This window comes from Ailuropoda melanoleuca, chromosome 2 (assembly GCF_002007445.2).
Source record: "Ailuropoda melanoleuca isolate Jingjing chromosome 2, ASM200744v2, whole genome shotgun sequence".
Lineage (NCBI taxonomy): Eukaryota > Metazoa > Chordata > Mammalia > Carnivora > Ursidae > Ailuropoda > Ailuropoda melanoleuca.
In genome coordinates this window covers 25,490,044-25,506,834 of record NC_048219.1, presented here as the reverse complement: position 1 = coordinate 25,506,834, position 16,791 = coordinate 25,490,044, and the positions used below count along the sequence as shown (strand labels likewise).

Below are 16,791 nucleotides of genomic sequence, written 5' to 3'. Positions count from 1 at the left end.
GTTTGTCAGATGATGGTGAGTTCTTGGGAGGAAATAAAGCACAGAGGGGGGACGACAGTGGAGGGGATGGGGTTGTAATTTTTTAATAGAGGGTCAAGTAAGGCTAAGGTGACATGAGAGCAGAGACCTGAGGGAGAGGAGGCAGCCAGTCCCCCCTATCTGAGGGAAGGGCATCCCAGGCAGAGGAAATCTGTGCAAAGGCCCTGAGGCAGGAGCATGCATGCCATGTTGGAGCAATGACACAAGTGAACGTGAGGGCAACGTACCACTGCACTTGTTAAGTGCCTGAAAAGAGGAAAGGGGCAGCCCTGATTTCTTCAAACTGCTTCTGTAGTGCTGTTGAATAGGACATGTATGAAAACCATTCAGCCCCCGCCCCACAGCTTTGCAGATCAGGTAAACACTCCTACTGAAATATCTTTTTGAAACCATCTCTTGACGTGACTCTGTTCCTCACTAGACTGGGGGCAACTTGAGGCCAAGATGATATTTTATTCATCTCTGTATCCCCAGGGCCTACCAAAGGGTCCACGACATTGTTGGATACCCAGGAAATGTCTGTCGGGTGAATGGATGAATATTATCTATTCACATACATATTTACATCCTCTTAACCACATTCAAACTCTCATGTACCAATCAGAAAGCAACCAGAAAGAGCAGCAAACTCTTTTACCAGGGCCTTACCCATGTCCAGAGGAACCAAGCCCATCTTTCAGAAAGAACTGCAGCCTTTAGTCTGAAGGAGAGAAGACTCTAGAGTTGCTCAGAGCCAATTCTAATATTTGGAAGGCTGTCATGAGAAAGCAGGGGTAGACTTGCCATGTGGTGCCCCACGGGAGAGAACAAAGATCAGAGAGAAGAAAGTTAGGGAGTAGATTTCTGCCTTGATAAAAGGAAGAACTTTCTAATACTGATTTATAAGGGTGTGGCAGCCTTGTGAGGTGGTAAGGGCCACCTGACTAGAAGTATGCAAACAGAGACCAGATCAATGTTTTATCAGGGGATATGGCAGCAGTCAGCAAGATCGACTGATCCCTTCTAATGCTAAGAGTCAGAGATTCTAAATTATGTTTTATTTATTTATTTGAGGAACAAGAACCGAGTTTCCTATTTGTTCATTTCTTGCATTTGAAGGATTGCTTGGTGACATCCTTGGCTGAGACTCTTCACCATAGTCCTTAACCACCACACAACTGCAACCAACCACTTTGCAGGCTTTTCCCTCTCTGTCAGTTTTCCAGAGGCCTACCCATTCCCCTGCTTTCTCATTGCCATCAACCTTAATTGGGTGGATTTGGTGTTCAGCACGAAGGGCCTCCACCAACTTGACATACATAGGCTCATCACAGTTGGACGCAAGCCCACAGAGATGGGCTCGGTGCTTGTCTAAGGCTTTGGCAGCTTTGTGAATTCCATCTCCTAGGCCATCGTGGATGAGGGCAGTCTTCAACACCTCTTGTAAACCAGTATTAGCGCCCATGCCAACTCCAGCAGCAATGCCTTCCTTGACCATGGCAGTGGGTTACGGGTGGAGCTGCAACTTGAGTGCACCTGACCTTCTGCCTACGCGCTACTCGGCGTCAGCAGGGAAAGAGCTAAATTCTATTTATTTTAGATCCAACACTCCCAACTGGTTTCAGTTTATCCTGATTTCTAACTGAAGAAATAAAAAGAATAGAGAATAATTACTAAGTACCTACTATGGGCTAAACACTTTACATACATCATTATGTAAATCTTCACAACCTCTGAAGCAGGCATTTCTATCCCTGTTTTACAGAAGGGGAAACTGAGCCCCAGAAAGTAGAAATAACATACCCACGGTTATTTGGCCACAGAATAGCAGCCAGACCCATGTGATTCCAGAGCCTGTGCACTTTTTTGCTGTGCCCTGGTTTCTTGAATACGTGCTCATTTGTATGCTAAACACACCTGCTGGACATGCATGGCACAGTGTGCCTGAGACTTTGAGAGAGCCTGGGTTTTCTAGTACTATCTCCAAGTCCTCATTCTTTCCATTTAATTCCAATATAAACCCTCAAAGTATCCCATTCCCACCTTCTACCTTGGTTGTGCCTGGATCTAGTACATCACAGAATGACAGTCTTGGAAAGGACTTTAGTATCAATTGTCTTCAAGTCTGTTCTATAGATTCTAAAACTGAGGACCAAGGAAGAAGCAAGGAGTTCATGGTCTAGTAGGAGAGTCAGACCTATGAATCATTAATGACAATAGGGTATGGTTCAGTGTTATGACAGTTAGAAGGACAGAGGGCTTTTTGAGATGAATTAAAAAAGACTGATAAGAGATAGGCAGGCAATAGACAGAGAAGGGCATTCCAACAGGAGGGGACGACATGAGCATCCGTTCCTCGATGAGAGAGACCTGCCCTTCAGTTTATAGCCATTGCGTCCAGGAGGCCGCGGATTGTTAATATCAACCTGAACTGTCAATACTGCTTCCAAGTTGAATCTGTGCTCAGATGTATGTGTGACATCTCCCTCGACCTCTGGCACAGATCCAGGAAACATTCAGGTATCTGAAATTTCTAGTGTGTCTGCTTTCTGCCAACAACAAACACTATGGAAAAAGATAGGACCCAGCCGTCCTTATTTTGAATTCCCAAAGTATTTAAAATTACACTGAACCAGTACTAGGTTATTTCCAGAGGTTACATTCTGGCTTCCTGAGTGGATGTAATTTCCCCAGAAGCTGAGAACTCATCATGGGGCATCAAGACGGCAATGAGCAAAGCACTTGTCCCACAGTGGGCATTCAATATAAGCTTGCTGAACTAAATACATTTCTTACTGGACCCTAAATCTCTTAAGGGCAGGAATATGAATCTTGTTAATCTTGGTATGACCAATGGCTGGCACATAGTAGGCTTTCAATAAATCTATGTAGAATGGATGAATGAGTTAACAAATTCGACAAGTGAATAAATAGGAACAAAAACAGTTATTTTGGGGGGCACATGAGTGGCTCAGTTGGTTAAGCGTCTGACTCTGGATTTCAGCTCAGGTCACGATCTCAGGGTCATGAGATTGAGTCCTGCATCAACTCTGCTCTGGGTGTGGAACCTGCTTGAGATTCTCTCTCTCCCTCTGCCCCTCCCTACTCTCTCACTCTTAAAAAAAAATAGTAATTTTTTGAGTGGTTACCATGTGCCAATCACTGTACTGAGAGCTTTGTTTTTTTTTTTCAGCTTTAATGAGGTATAATTGACAAATAAGATTGTAAGATATTTAAAGTGTACATTGTGATGATTTAATATACGTATACATTTATTTATTTACTTACTCATATTTTTGGTGAGAACATTCAAGTTCTAGCTGAGTATTTTATGTCTATCGTCTCATCTACTCCTTGAAACAATCCGACAATTAGGCATCATCACTGCCATTTACATTCAAGAAGACCAATGTCCAGAGGCCTCAGATCCCAAGACACAAGTCCATCTGGCTCCAAAGTCCATACAGACTTTTATTAGAGTTTTCCGATTTCAGAGACAGTATCAACCAAACTGTTCAAGTAAATGTGACACAAAGCCTCTGTTACTGGGGTAAGGTACATGGAAACGCACAGAGTATATACAACGATTTCCAGCAGTTCCCAAAGCAGGAAGGACCGGTTACAAAACTACATTATTCCAAAGAGAAAGCCAACCAACAAATTCTCAAAGGAGTTTTTTTTAACCTCTTTTGTTTTGTCCTATAAAATAAGTTGCTCCAAATGACAGATCTTCAAATATATATTTCAATAATAAACCTCAATAAATGACAAAATGAAACTTATCTGAACCCTATTTTTCTTCTGTCTGCTCAGGGAAGAAAGGTGATTCATAAGATAAAAAGCTAGTATCGAGTACTTAGTGTTAAAAAAAGCTGAAAGGGAAAAATAGGGAATGTGCCAGGGATAATAGAAACCTCAGCGACAACCACCGTACCCTCTGCATCCATCACACAAAGGGAAGTGTTCAGACTGATGACCCTGGGGCAATGAAAGGTTCTTAATCGAAGCAACATTCAATTAAATTATGTGCAGAATATTCTCACAGACAGGAAAGAACAGTCAAACATTCAAACATATTTTTAACGAGGATTGAAACAAAAAGAGGAGGATTTTGGCAAACTCCCAGCTAGCCAGAGAAATGAACCAGAATTCTTAATTCTTGGTTGGCTTGCTCTCACATAAAACAAAAGGTTTGGATGTCAGACAGACAAGACTTGCCACCCAGAATGGATGTGCACCAACAGATGATACCAGAAACGCAGCCGATGTTAGACAACGGTCTAGCAACAAAGGAAGAAGAGGTAGAAAAAGTTTTCAGGTTAGTACTAATTACATACACTGTAATTAGCCTTCGGGCAAAATGAGACTGTCTGTGGGTGAAATGTCTGTGGGTGAAAGGAAGTGCTGTGCTTAACACTAAAGACAACAGCTTCCAAAACTCCCATCAGACACTGTTTGTATAAAGCATGTGTAGAGAGGCTCCTGATATCATGTTGGGATTTAGATTAAATGAGATAAAGTATGTGAGAGGGCCTGGCACAAGGTAGATGCTTCATAAATATTAACTGAATATAAATCTATTAAAACTGCCTCTATCCAAAGTAAAAGAAAATTCATGGCTCTGGATGAAGGAGGTGAGATAAATAACTTGTCTGTGCAGAGAGAAGTTAGGACATCAGGTGTGAGCTGGAGAAGGACTTTGAGAATCTTTATCAGTCTGTCATTTCTGAAATGGGCTTGGGGATCTCTGGCCTTCGACTTACCACTAAGAGCGAAATGTGGAAGTTAGCACCCCATCCCTATCATCAAGGAGTTCACTGATAGTAAAGTACAGACAGGAAGCTCATGACCATGTTTGGTTCCAACAAATGTTAAAAGAGAAATTCCCCAGATCCATGAAAAAGAAAAGAAACAAGAAAGAAACCACATTTTCCCTTTTCATCACCATTCAGTTTGCAGGTAAGAAATAAGAAAAAACCAAGAAATAAAAATCAAGAACAAAGGACTCACGCAGAAATGGGTCCGTAGAGCAGGAATGAAGGAGAGAAGCCATCTTCTCTGATTTTTTTTTTTAAAGCTAAGGGCTTCTCAGAGAATGGCTATACCGTGCCAGTGTGACCAGCCTCGTTACACTGAGTCAAGTGCCTGGGAGAGGTGAAAATGAAGGAATGCCCGGGAATGTGTGTGAGAATCACAAAATGTAAACACCTTCCATGGCTCGGCTCTTTTGGGCAATGGAAAATGAAATGTCACCCTGACAGAAAGCCAAATGAACTCATGATTTAAATTGTGCCCAGAACATGCTCAGTATTCAGTGACTTTCAACAAAAATGCCTAATATGTGCTGGGGCTGCGTTGGTGCCATATCCAGTTTCTCTTGGGAGCTAGTAAGACTTTTCTAGGACACCAGGCCTCCACTTGCCCACCCATGTGCAAAAGAGGACCCCACCTCTTTCTTAACAAAAGAATGAACTCATCAGGTAGGAACTGTCCCAAACCGCCCCCTTCCCTTCTACCTGCAAACGTATCCCTAATGGAACACCATCCCTCCGACCTGGCTTAGAACAAAAGTCCATAAAATGCTGGAGAATAAAGGTTCCAAGGGGAAGGTTACGTATCATACCCTTCCTTTTAAGATTTATAATGCACATTAGCACAGACTCAAAGAAGTATTGATAAAAAGAGACCCTGTTTTAACTTGGTTCACTTCAGTTTCCCCAAACTCATTTGGTCACAAAACCTCTTTTAAATAAACATATTACCTATTAAATACCTTTGGGAGTGACTTTAAGATGAGATTCCCAAATGACCATTACTCTTTGAAACAGGACTGAACACTTCCTCAGGATATAATTGCCCTGAGCTGGGGGTTCTGGGCCTGTGCTCTGAGCTATAGTTCCTGAGATGCTAGAGGGGCCCACAGAAGAAAGGAAACCAAGCCAGAGAACACATCTAAGGTCTCTTTTCACTGTAATTTGCCTGTTACACAGCTAGTAACTAGTAAGGCCAGGATGCTAACACAAGCAGACTAGCTCTTCATTACTGGGCTACCCTGCCTAGCACAGTTCCAGATTTTAGTAGGTGCACGATATTCCCTGGGAATATCTGTCTGGGAAGACACACACACACACACACACAAAAACACAACTACACTACAGCTCCTCTTCCTCTCTGGGATTTAAAATGTGCTGTTTTTGTCATTAGTTCATTACACGGGCAGTTCAAGTGGGCAGCATGCAGACACCAGCTTCCCAAACCCGAGGTTCCTACGCGGCTGCTCAAGAACAGGAGAACAAATTCAGCAACATTAGTTCATTCTGAACAATGACTCACAACCACTATTTTCACAAACAGCCTGCTAATTAAACTTTCTTATGAACCCTGCTAACCAATTTTTCCAATGCATGGAGGAAAAATCATTCATTATAGACCGGAATCCAAAATCTAATATTAACAGCACAAGTAGGATCTGTGGCATTGTAATTTGATCAGCCTGAGCATTAATAACAGTTAGACACTGATGTCTGAGACAGTTAATCAGCTTTTGTTGAGATGTACGCAGATAACTGAACAAAACATCTGGAAACCAGACTAGAAAGCAAAACTAGCTTATCACAAGGGGTTTGGTATTTGCTTTACCCTCATAAATCCCCTGCTTATAACGTCCTATCTTCTAGGTGACCATAGTAATAGCCTGAATTGGTATAGCACTTTAAAGACTTACAACACATTAGCAGCTCATCTCATGTCGACACACAGTCAGGTGGAAAGAGCCAGTGTTATTATCCTCATTTTATGTGCAACAATCGGAGGCACAGAATGGTTCGATCCACTGGAAGTCCCATAGCTAGAATGAGAACTTGGTGGATCCTTCCATTTTATCACATTGCCACTCATAAAGGTGGCTTGATTTTAAAAACAATCTCGGAAACCATCCTGGCATTTTCAAATATTGAACTAAAGGCTTTCATTTACAATCTTCCAGAACCACAAAAACTGCTGTTCATTATTACTGCAGCTATTTCTGAGGTTTGCTGGAATACATCCTACACAGCCGCACGCACGATTCAGGATGAAGCAGCAAGAACGCGAGGAGCCCTCTCTGTGCAGGTCTCTTGTTCCCAGTGGCAGCAGCATGTGGTCAGACAGACAGGGGTACACAGACAGTGTGGTCAGGCACTTCAAACAGCATGAGCTTTGGTTTCCTCATCTAAAGAATGGGGCTGCTATTACCTCTTGGGGTTGTGGTCAGGATTAAATGAGCTAACAGACATAAAGCAACTGGCGTCCAGCGGTGCTTAATCAATGTGAGGTCCCATTCCACTCTCTGGCCTTCTCTTATGGCAGCTCCTACTTCCTCCTTGGAATTACATAACTGAGGACTGAACCAGGAACAGAAAGATCTCGACTTTTCCTTTCCTCTCTCCTTCTCCATCTGTAGGCCCAGGGGTAGGACACTTGGTGAGAAGAAGGAAGACACAAGGGCCCTCCCATTTATAGGTTGCTTCAGTTTACAACCTGTGTTTTGCAAGGTTGCAAGTTTGCAAACCAGCTGGTTTGCATGCCAGGTACCATGCAAGGAAGGTAAGGTAAGGATCTGTCTTCTTACTGTGTGCCGAGAAAATGGAGCTCCACAGGGACAGAATGACTAATGCAAGGCCAGGCACATACCTATTCAGTGTGTGCGTGAGGGGGGCCGGGGGATGGTGCAGGATTCTCACTGATGTCTGTCTCACTGCTGGTTAGTTCACTGCACTGTGTCTGGTATTTCTGACAAGGAAGCATTTGGGGCTGTGTGTGTGTGGGGGGGAGTGTGGCACACTGCAGTCGTGCTCACTTTCTTTTGTACCTAGAGCGTGGTCCACCTCATTAGGAAAGCTCCACTGACTGGCAAGGGGCACTGGGAAGAGAAAAGGTGGCTGAGGACCAGTTCCAGTTTGTGGGATCAGGACCAGGAAGTGAGAGTAACATTTGATTTTCCTGTTTGCTGTCCAGCTCAGAGTCTGGGGCAATGGGGAACCTGCCAGAACTCACTGTAGGAACCCTTAGCAGGGAGATGCAAGCAGAGGACTGGAGCGCCTCTGTGCCCAGACTCAGGGTTTGAGGGGACGGGGAAGACTGAAGAGACCCAGAAGCCAGTAATACCTCAGTTCTTGGCCGCGAGCAAGAAGGCCCAATTCAGAACACCCCCTTTGGCACAGTATTTACAAAAACAGTGAAGACAGGTACTCCACTAGGCATCTTCTCTCTGTCACTGCCTGCCCTGGCCAGAAAAAAACATGTCAATCAATCCAACATGGGTTCAAACAAGAAAGATGAGGAAGGGAAAACTCTATGTATGTGATTTCAGGTTTCATATCCCACCCTGTATTATGTACAGCTGGCAAGTGTCTCCACAGAGGTCTGTGCGATAATGTGAGTGTGGGGGGCAGAGGGGTAGGGCTGGGATCCTGGTCACCACTTGAGAATGGGATCAAGGTTGTCACCATCTATTTTTCCTTGATGTAAATAACACTTGGGCTAGGTGGTATGTTACTTCTCGGACAAGTCACCTAGCCACATTCAATTTAATTTTCATTCTAGTTCTCCTTTTACCATGCATTCTACACACAGTTTGCTCTACCTTGCTTTTTAAAAAATCCATAGCTATTTTAATTCTAGCTCTCTTCCATATTACCTTATAAAGCCAATTCAAATCCTTTTTCAATCAAATGGCATGTAAGTAAATAAAAAGGCAAAAAGAGGAGCCAGGACAGGCAGCAAGCAAAAAGAAGAAAAAAGGGAAGAACAAAGAGCGAGGAAAATGGGAAGCCAAGTGCTCTTGACTCAAGTCTTCCTTGGGCTGCACTGGCCTCATTTGTAAAGCGAGTATACACATTGTCCATATTGGCTATTTCAAAAGGGTCAGAGGAAGTACTGAAAATAAAAGGCTTTGAAAACAAACACGAATGGCAAGTATTGGGGATTATTAAGTATACATTTTATGCCATACCACCAATAAAATGATTTAATCCAATTCAAGATGTTTGTGATGAGAAATTCCACCAGCAGCCCTAGGAATTAGAGTAATTACCCTAACTAGCTGTATCCACTCAATGGTAATGGGACCTCACATATCATCAGATATCCAACTACAAAACACAGGCCAAGCTGAAAGCCAAACTTAGACATCAGCAAGAAACTGAAGGAGGTGGAAAGAGAGTCAGTGAGAGATCATGTACCTGACCTCAGCAAGATAAACAATGATTCTCAAATCATAGACGCCACAAGGAGTCTACAAACTGTCCACCTCCTTCTGTGTTAGGTCGGGTTATTTATTAGCAAAATAGAAAAACACAGACTTTGGAGTCTGACAAACTTGGGGTTCAAATCTCAGCCCCACCTCTTATTAGCTGTGACCTTGGATAACTTACATAACCTTTCAGAGCTTCCATTATTTCATCAACACAAAGGGGGCAATAAGGCTTACCCACAGAATGGTCCTGCCTGTTCCATTCACTATCCCTTGAAGAGGTCTCTGAAACTTGGCTCAGGTGCTTCCTCTTCATGGACCAGTCTCCCACGACCTGCTCTCTACCAAGATCAAGGCTCACTCCTATTTGACACTTGTTCCGAGATCCCCAACCCGCTGTCATCTGTTTCTCCTTTGGACACCCATAGTTGATGTCTTCATATTCATTCAGCAGAGGCAGACTGATAAGGTTAACAGAAAGACTGCAGACTTTGCAGTCACAGCTCTCCAGCTGATTCTCAGTCTTGGCTTCCTTATCTATAAAATGGGGATAATAGCACTGATCATGCATAACTGACATAAAGCTTCGATGAGATAACATACAATAAAGTGCCTCACCCTGTAGCTGACACACAGCAGGCATTCCACCAAAACTCCAACTTCACTGATTGTTATGAGTTTTCTGTGCTAATAAAACTAATAGCTAAGGTTAGGAAGGGTGAATTTGGACCTTGGTGAAAAACAAAACAAAACCCTCCACAAAACAGCAAAGGTGGACGTCTAGTGCTGTGTATCCCAGCTCCTTCCAGACCTGCAGGCTGCTGCAGGGCCCCCAAATGCGTCCTGGCTTCCCCCATCGCTGCCCTGCTAGCAGCAACATGGGGGCACAAACTGTGTCTTATCCTCTCTGGCTTCCTCACAGACTCTGATACAGAATTTAAGAGGAGAGAGGGAAAGGGAATAACATTTATTTGGTCTGAGAGAGCAGACACTAAATAAATACTGTTGGCTGATTGAAAATGTTTTACAAATGTAAAAGCCTTATACAAATATATGGTCTCTATTTGAATTTTATCTTCTCTCCAAACTAGAAATATCTTCTCCCATCAAAGCTCAATTTGGGGACTGTAGAAAAAATAAAAAGGCAACTTAAAGATCTTTAGTTCTTACAAGGAATAAAGACAGATACAGAGTTCATCAGTTAAGAGCAGTAAGGGAGATGTGGAATGGGGTGGGGTGAGGCAGACTGAAAAGAGAAATCACCCTGCCACACCTCCCAGAAGACAAGAAAAAAATGAATTTCCCATTAACACATTTCAGAAAGCACTTTCCTCCTACCCTGAAGCTGATGAATTACATTTTTAGATAATGTGTGGAAATTTCAGCTTGACATTACCTTCTTCCTTAGTTCCTAGTCTCAATCAACCAGGTCACACAGAGAAGGGGGGAAGGATGGAGGGAAGGAGTGTGTGTGGGGTGTGTATGTATATACTGGGGGAAGGAGGGGAAGCCAGGTGAACAGGGAATTGGTCCTATGAACCAAACAGTCAGCTAAAGTACAGAAATAGAAAATCCTTAAAATACCCAGGCCTGATTCACATCCTAGGTAAAAATCCTTTGAGACATCTCTCCTGGGATGTGAGAATACTTTCCTATGGTTATCTGAGTTTGGAAGCAGGGCAGAACCATCTGATATGGAAGGGAAGATGAAGGGGAAGGCAGCCAGGGGGCAAAAGGAAACCATACCTGGTCTGTAATCCTGACTACTGCCATCCTGGGAAAAGAATTATGTTGAAAGAAGCAGAATGTACCTGTAAAAATTCTAAGCCTCACAGCTCCACTCAGTTGCCAACCTATCCTAATTAGAAAAGACAGGAGGTCTCTGATTGCCCCTGATGGGTGTGTAAGAGGCACAATAATTACATGGTTTACTGTCTGCAGTTAACATTCTGACATTTTCCAAGTTCTCCTTAATAAGGGAGACCCCCATTCTCCCATTGTGTAACCCCACTAGGCTGCCAAATCTTCTCCAAACTAAGTATTTTCCATTCACCCCAACAATAATCCATTTCCCTCCCCAAGTCAACGAATCAAAATTCTTTCATTCTTCTTTGTGGAATACATATAAGATGACTGCAGGGAGGTGATAAATAAAATGACAGATGCAAATCTGCCTGATTTTCCTCTGAATTCAAGAGACACATTGCACTGTACCAAGCACATTTTCAAAGTCAGCAACAAAATGTGCTGATAAATGCTACTATTTCCTCTACCCTTCCCATCACTAATGGATATCCCTCTGATGTGCACGTAGAAAAGTTCATTTAGCTAATCAATATCTTGGGATTTTCTTGGATTATGCATAATTGAGGCTGGGTTTTAACTATGCTTAACTTTAAGACAGCATCCATTTTAATACAGTGCTTGCAAAAGAAAGAAAAGTTGAACACAGTGAAGAGTATTTTGTGAAGAAACAAAATCGGAAGTTAAAAACCACTCAGTCTGTTCTTTCTCGTTCAGGTAGTCAGTGACCTGCTTAATTAAAAAAAACCACTGGTTCTTCTTATTTTTTTAATGCATAGTATACCCTTTTCCAAAACAAAAGATTTTGAACTCTAATTATGTTTCCCTGAACTAAAAGTTTTCATTCCCTAGGTAACAAAAGCTGAGTTGGTTTGCAAAGGGGAGAAGTCAGTCGAGTATTTTTAGAGAAACTGCCAAAGATAAATTATAAATTGGACAACTCACAATTAGACAGTCCTGGGTTCAAGTCCCAGCTCCCCTACTTGGAAGCTGAGTCACCTTGGACTAATTACTCAATCATTCCTAAATCCAAGTTTCTTCAACTGTAAAATAACCATCTTGAGGATTACATGAAATTCCACCTACTGATCTCAGCACAATGCTTAGCACATAGTAAGTGCACAATAAACACTGGCTATTACATGAGTCTCCAAGAAATCCCAATTTACTATTTAAATGAGCTACTATGTTTGAAGCATCTAATGCAGTGCCCAGAACACACACAAGGCACACATAAACATACAAAAGCTGCTGCTATTATTTTTATTTGTCTTTGCTAGATGATGTAAGAAAGTATACCAATAACTCACCTTAGGGCTGAATTCACATGTCGGGAGTGAATTAAAAGCACTTTCATATTTTAGAATTTTTCAGGGTCTTTTATTGTTTTATAAAGTTACCTCAGAAGTAAAATTCAATCAAATTCCCACAGTGCCCTATAAGTCCAGTTCCTTCAAAGTATATGAGGTAACCTAAAGCAATCCACAGTCCTGACTCTCCTTTCTGTCTTCAACCCAAGAGACTGTATTCCATGCAATGCCTCCTGGCCTTGCACTGCCATAGTCCATGTCCTACATGTTACCTACTGAGAGGGACACATAGGATTAACTGCATTTTCACAAATCCGAGAAAGAACAGAAGCAACCCAGTGTCACCAAATCAAAACTGAGTTGGTTCCTTTAATTAGAGATGTGATTCCAGATATGAAAAGTGGAGGCAAAGCATTATTCACCCTGATGGCCACAGTAGTGAAGAGTCTTTTTTGCCTTGTTCTCTTCTCCACTGAATGATAACATTAATTAGGCCAAAGACATGTGTTAGAAAGAAAAAAAAATGAAAGAATGGGTTAGAGGTGAGGTTTAGGAAATGCCGTCTTTGCCTGTTGGGGTGCTACTCTAACCGGCTTCATTTTTTTGGTCTGCTTAACTTCAGCTGGCAACGCTGCTTCGTGTTAGGTCGCTGTTTCCAAAGAGGCATGGCCCAGCTCTCCTGCCTGTGTCCAGAGCACGAAAGAATAAAAAAGTCTTTTGTTCTTAGACTGGGATTTTAGCTCTATACCTTTGCTTTCCTTCCCTCTACCTAAATCCTAACCCTGTCTTCAAACCTCTCCCAGCAACTCCAGCTAACACAGACCTCACCCTTTATCAACCTCTACAGTCCTTACAGTCTGTTCCATACCCAGGTCACTCCTTATATTCTGCTTTATAATGGATAATGTTCAGTTTGGACCACTCTGTCCTCAAAACCCTCCCTTCAGAGCTCTTACCAGCCCGAAATGGATAAAAAAAACTACGCTGCATGGGCACATGAAGCATAACATCAAGGAAAAATATAATTGTTTTTTTTGATCGCTATGATGCAAATAAACACACAATCTAGATAGGCAGATCGAACTGTTTGTTGCTGTACACTGATTTATTTCTGGGGATCTTTTTTTTGGTTACCTTTTTCCTCCTTTCTCTATTCCTTTTGGAGAGGGGTGATGACAAGATAGACAATTATTAAGATGTAATTTAGCATTCCAGCTCTTCTGGCTTTAAGATATCCCCTGAGCCACCTAACTGTATCCTGCCTAAGCCATGTTTCTTCCCCTAAAATACTGAGCATCTGTAATGCAATCTCAAAGCTTGAAAAAACAAAAGGGCCATAATATTAAAAATTAGAAATTAATTCAATTCTCTGCAGTTCATAGGAATAACATAATTTCTACTGGGGGTTTGATGTTTTCTTGCCTGAGTTTCTAGGTTGCACAAAAGTGTGGGGCCACGTACTTCCCTTTCTCTCCAGCAGCAGAGCCTGCAGGTGGATGCAGGAGAGAAAGGAAGAATGTGGCTTCCGGTGCTATTGCGTGTCCACGGCAGCACACAAAAGCAACTTGGGAGACATGTTTTCTCCCTGGTACCTAGATTATCCTGATAAGTGTCCTTTACCAATTGGAAAAAGAAAATCTAATATCTCTGAGAAGATAAGTATCAGAGATGTCCAAAAGCACTGTAACAGAATCTTAAACCTGGCACTTTCAGTAAATTTGGTTCTACTCTGAAGGCTGAGTTGTATCCCCAGAGGATGATAAATATTGTTATCTTTGGTTCCTGTTATACACAGGAGTCTAGTTGAAAGCGTGGTGCTTTAGGTAGACGTTCCAGAGGGTGGCCAGCAACTGCTACTCAGGAGATCGCAATGTTTCATTGGGTTATGGGGTGGGGGTTAGGCAGGGGTCTTCACTCAACACTGGCAGAGGCACCCTGCCCATACTTCCACGTAAGATCACGCTTTAGCAATCTGGGGGTGAACCCCAGCTCCACCACCTGGTAATACCCGTGCTGCCGGGAGAAGTTACTTGACCTCACAAAGTTTCAGTGTCCTCATCTAAGAAAACAGAGGCTGCTCTCAGTGTTAAATCAAATAAGGTATGTCCGGTGCTGAGCAAGTACTTAGCATAGAGTAAGTACTTGATAAATGATAACAATTATGCCCTCAGCACCAAACATCGAAGTCCATGCCCAAATTTCCTCTGTGTTCTCAAACGGAGCCTTCATTGACAACTGACAGCCACGAGGGAACCCAGCCCACATGCAACGCCATCAACAACAAGTCTCTCTCCTTCTCTTCCTCCCAATGTCTCTCTTTCTCTCAATTTGATAAGCCAGAACCTTCTAAGGGAATCCATTCTCTTAGGGAGTGGTTTGGGCTGGAAAATCTTAATCTTGAATTCTTATCTCTTCGCCACTTCCCACCCCCCAATCCTCCCACTAGATATTTAGAACTCCTTGTAAACTTCACAGGATCGAGATGTATTGAGATCTGTAGGAGGTGTTGGAGGAAAAGGGGGGACTGGGATGTTAAAAATCAGGGCAACAAAAATACCTATGATGTCATTCACCCTGACTTCTGAACCACCAGCCGCAGCCTTTCAACTTGGCTGGTGTTACACTTCACCTCTCCCAGACCGTGTTATCATCACTTACCACCAAATGTAGGCCTCAGAGGGTCTTCCATTAGAGCGATCCTCACTCCTTCCCTACCTCCCCACAGCCCTATCTCTCCCTCCCTCTCTGACTTTTAGCGTAGTCAATTAAACCTGAACAACTGGTGGATGGAGGAAATATGCTGCATCTATGGAATGGTACAGCAGGGACCAGTTTCACTGTTAATTTAAAATGCTAGAATTAATTAGGTAGTGTAAACGAAGAATTTAATAAGCGCTCTTTACAACCACAAGTTCTACTTTTATTAAACACTGCTACCAAATGAGGGCAAATATCTCTGGTCTCTCTATATTTCCTTGCCTCATTCCCGTAAGTTCTCTGCAAATAAAAAAATTTTTTTGCCTGAAATTTTAAAAAATGCATAATTATAAATTTATGCCTGAATTATATTTCTGCTTTCAACCCATAAGCTTCTTCTTTAAGCTCAGATGCTACTGTATGTCTCTGCTTGTGCTGGAGAGGGTGCTGAACAAACCAGAGTTGACAATTTTGGTTTTGTATACCAAATTAAAGGCTGTCTTCGAAGCTGTCACTCCTATTCAAATCCACTCGGTGAACTACCAAATTAGCATTCTTTCAGTAAAGGAATCTGCTTGTTTAAACATGTGTCTTTAGAAAACAAGGAACAACACCATGAATCAGTACTTTTCAAAAATCTCACTACCGTTCTAAGGGAATTCTTTTGAAAAGGTGATTAATAATATTCACTAATATAGCTGGCAGAGTCCCTATTTAGAAGGTACGGCTCCACCAAAAATACATTTTCTATACAGGAGTAGGAGGAAGAATCATATGGTTAACTGGTTTTAATTTTGTTTGAATTATCATCCTATTACATAAAGATTATTCAGAAATCTAAACATTGGCTTTCTGGGAGCGCAGGCAATTCTGTGAAAGGACGGATGATCCAGCGCTCTCAGATAAGATCCTCAAAGCCCTGGCCCTATTTGGAGACCTTGATAAAATTTCTCTGTTCAGCCGCTCTCCTTGTAACACACTACCTGTATCTGTAATAGCAACATCTCCCATTTACTGAGAGACCACCAGGCGTGAGGCATTATGCCAGGCAGTGCTGTAAATACACCCAGTCTCTCATTTCATCCTCACCAGAAGCCCTTTGAGATAAATATTCTTTCCAACTTTATAGATGAGGAAATTATGTTTGGAGGGTTCTGTGACTTTTATTTTCAACAGTTATTTTAGTTTCATGATTTTGCAAAATGTCTAATTTATATGGGAGGCAGATTTACAAGTGAAGCAGAAAATTGGAGAACACAGATAGCAGCATGCACACATGTACCACGGATTCCCCGACTGAAAAATGAAGATGATGTATCTTCCTATTTTAACGATAGTTTCCTTTTTCTAACCTAGGCCAGTTGCTTGCCACTTAAACTGTCCAGCAAAAGGGAAACTGAAGTCCATGCTGAAAAATGCCACTCAGCTGGGTGCGAATGATTTTAGGAGCCGAATGCCATAGCGCAGTGGCTGCACTGCCATCGTGATGTAGCCCAGCAGTTTTCTGAGGGAATCTTCTCACTTCCAAAAAGATTACAGGGAAACGTTACCCCCAAAGAATGATCGTGTCTGGCAAACATTAGGTCCTCCACAAATGGTTGTTGATGAGGAAAAAATCAGAAGCTAAAAATTTCAAGTATTGAAGTTGTTTGGGTATTGTTTTACTTTCAAGTAAAAAGTCTCTGGCTTCTCAAAGAGTATCTTCAAAACAAAACAAAACGAAACGAAATA

At 42.2% G+C, this 16,791-nt stretch overlaps 1 protein-coding gene and 1 pseudogene across 7 annotated transcripts in view; both read right to left on the bottom strand.

Annotated features, from left to right (window-relative positions):
• ELAVL4 (ELAV like RNA binding protein 4) overlaps positions 1–16,791 on the bottom strand; it is a 134,599-nt gene that overhangs the window by 32,084 nt on the left and 85,724 nt on the right. The window lies entirely within an intron of this gene.
• Positions 1,021–1,653, bottom strand: LOC100470693 (annotated as a pseudogene).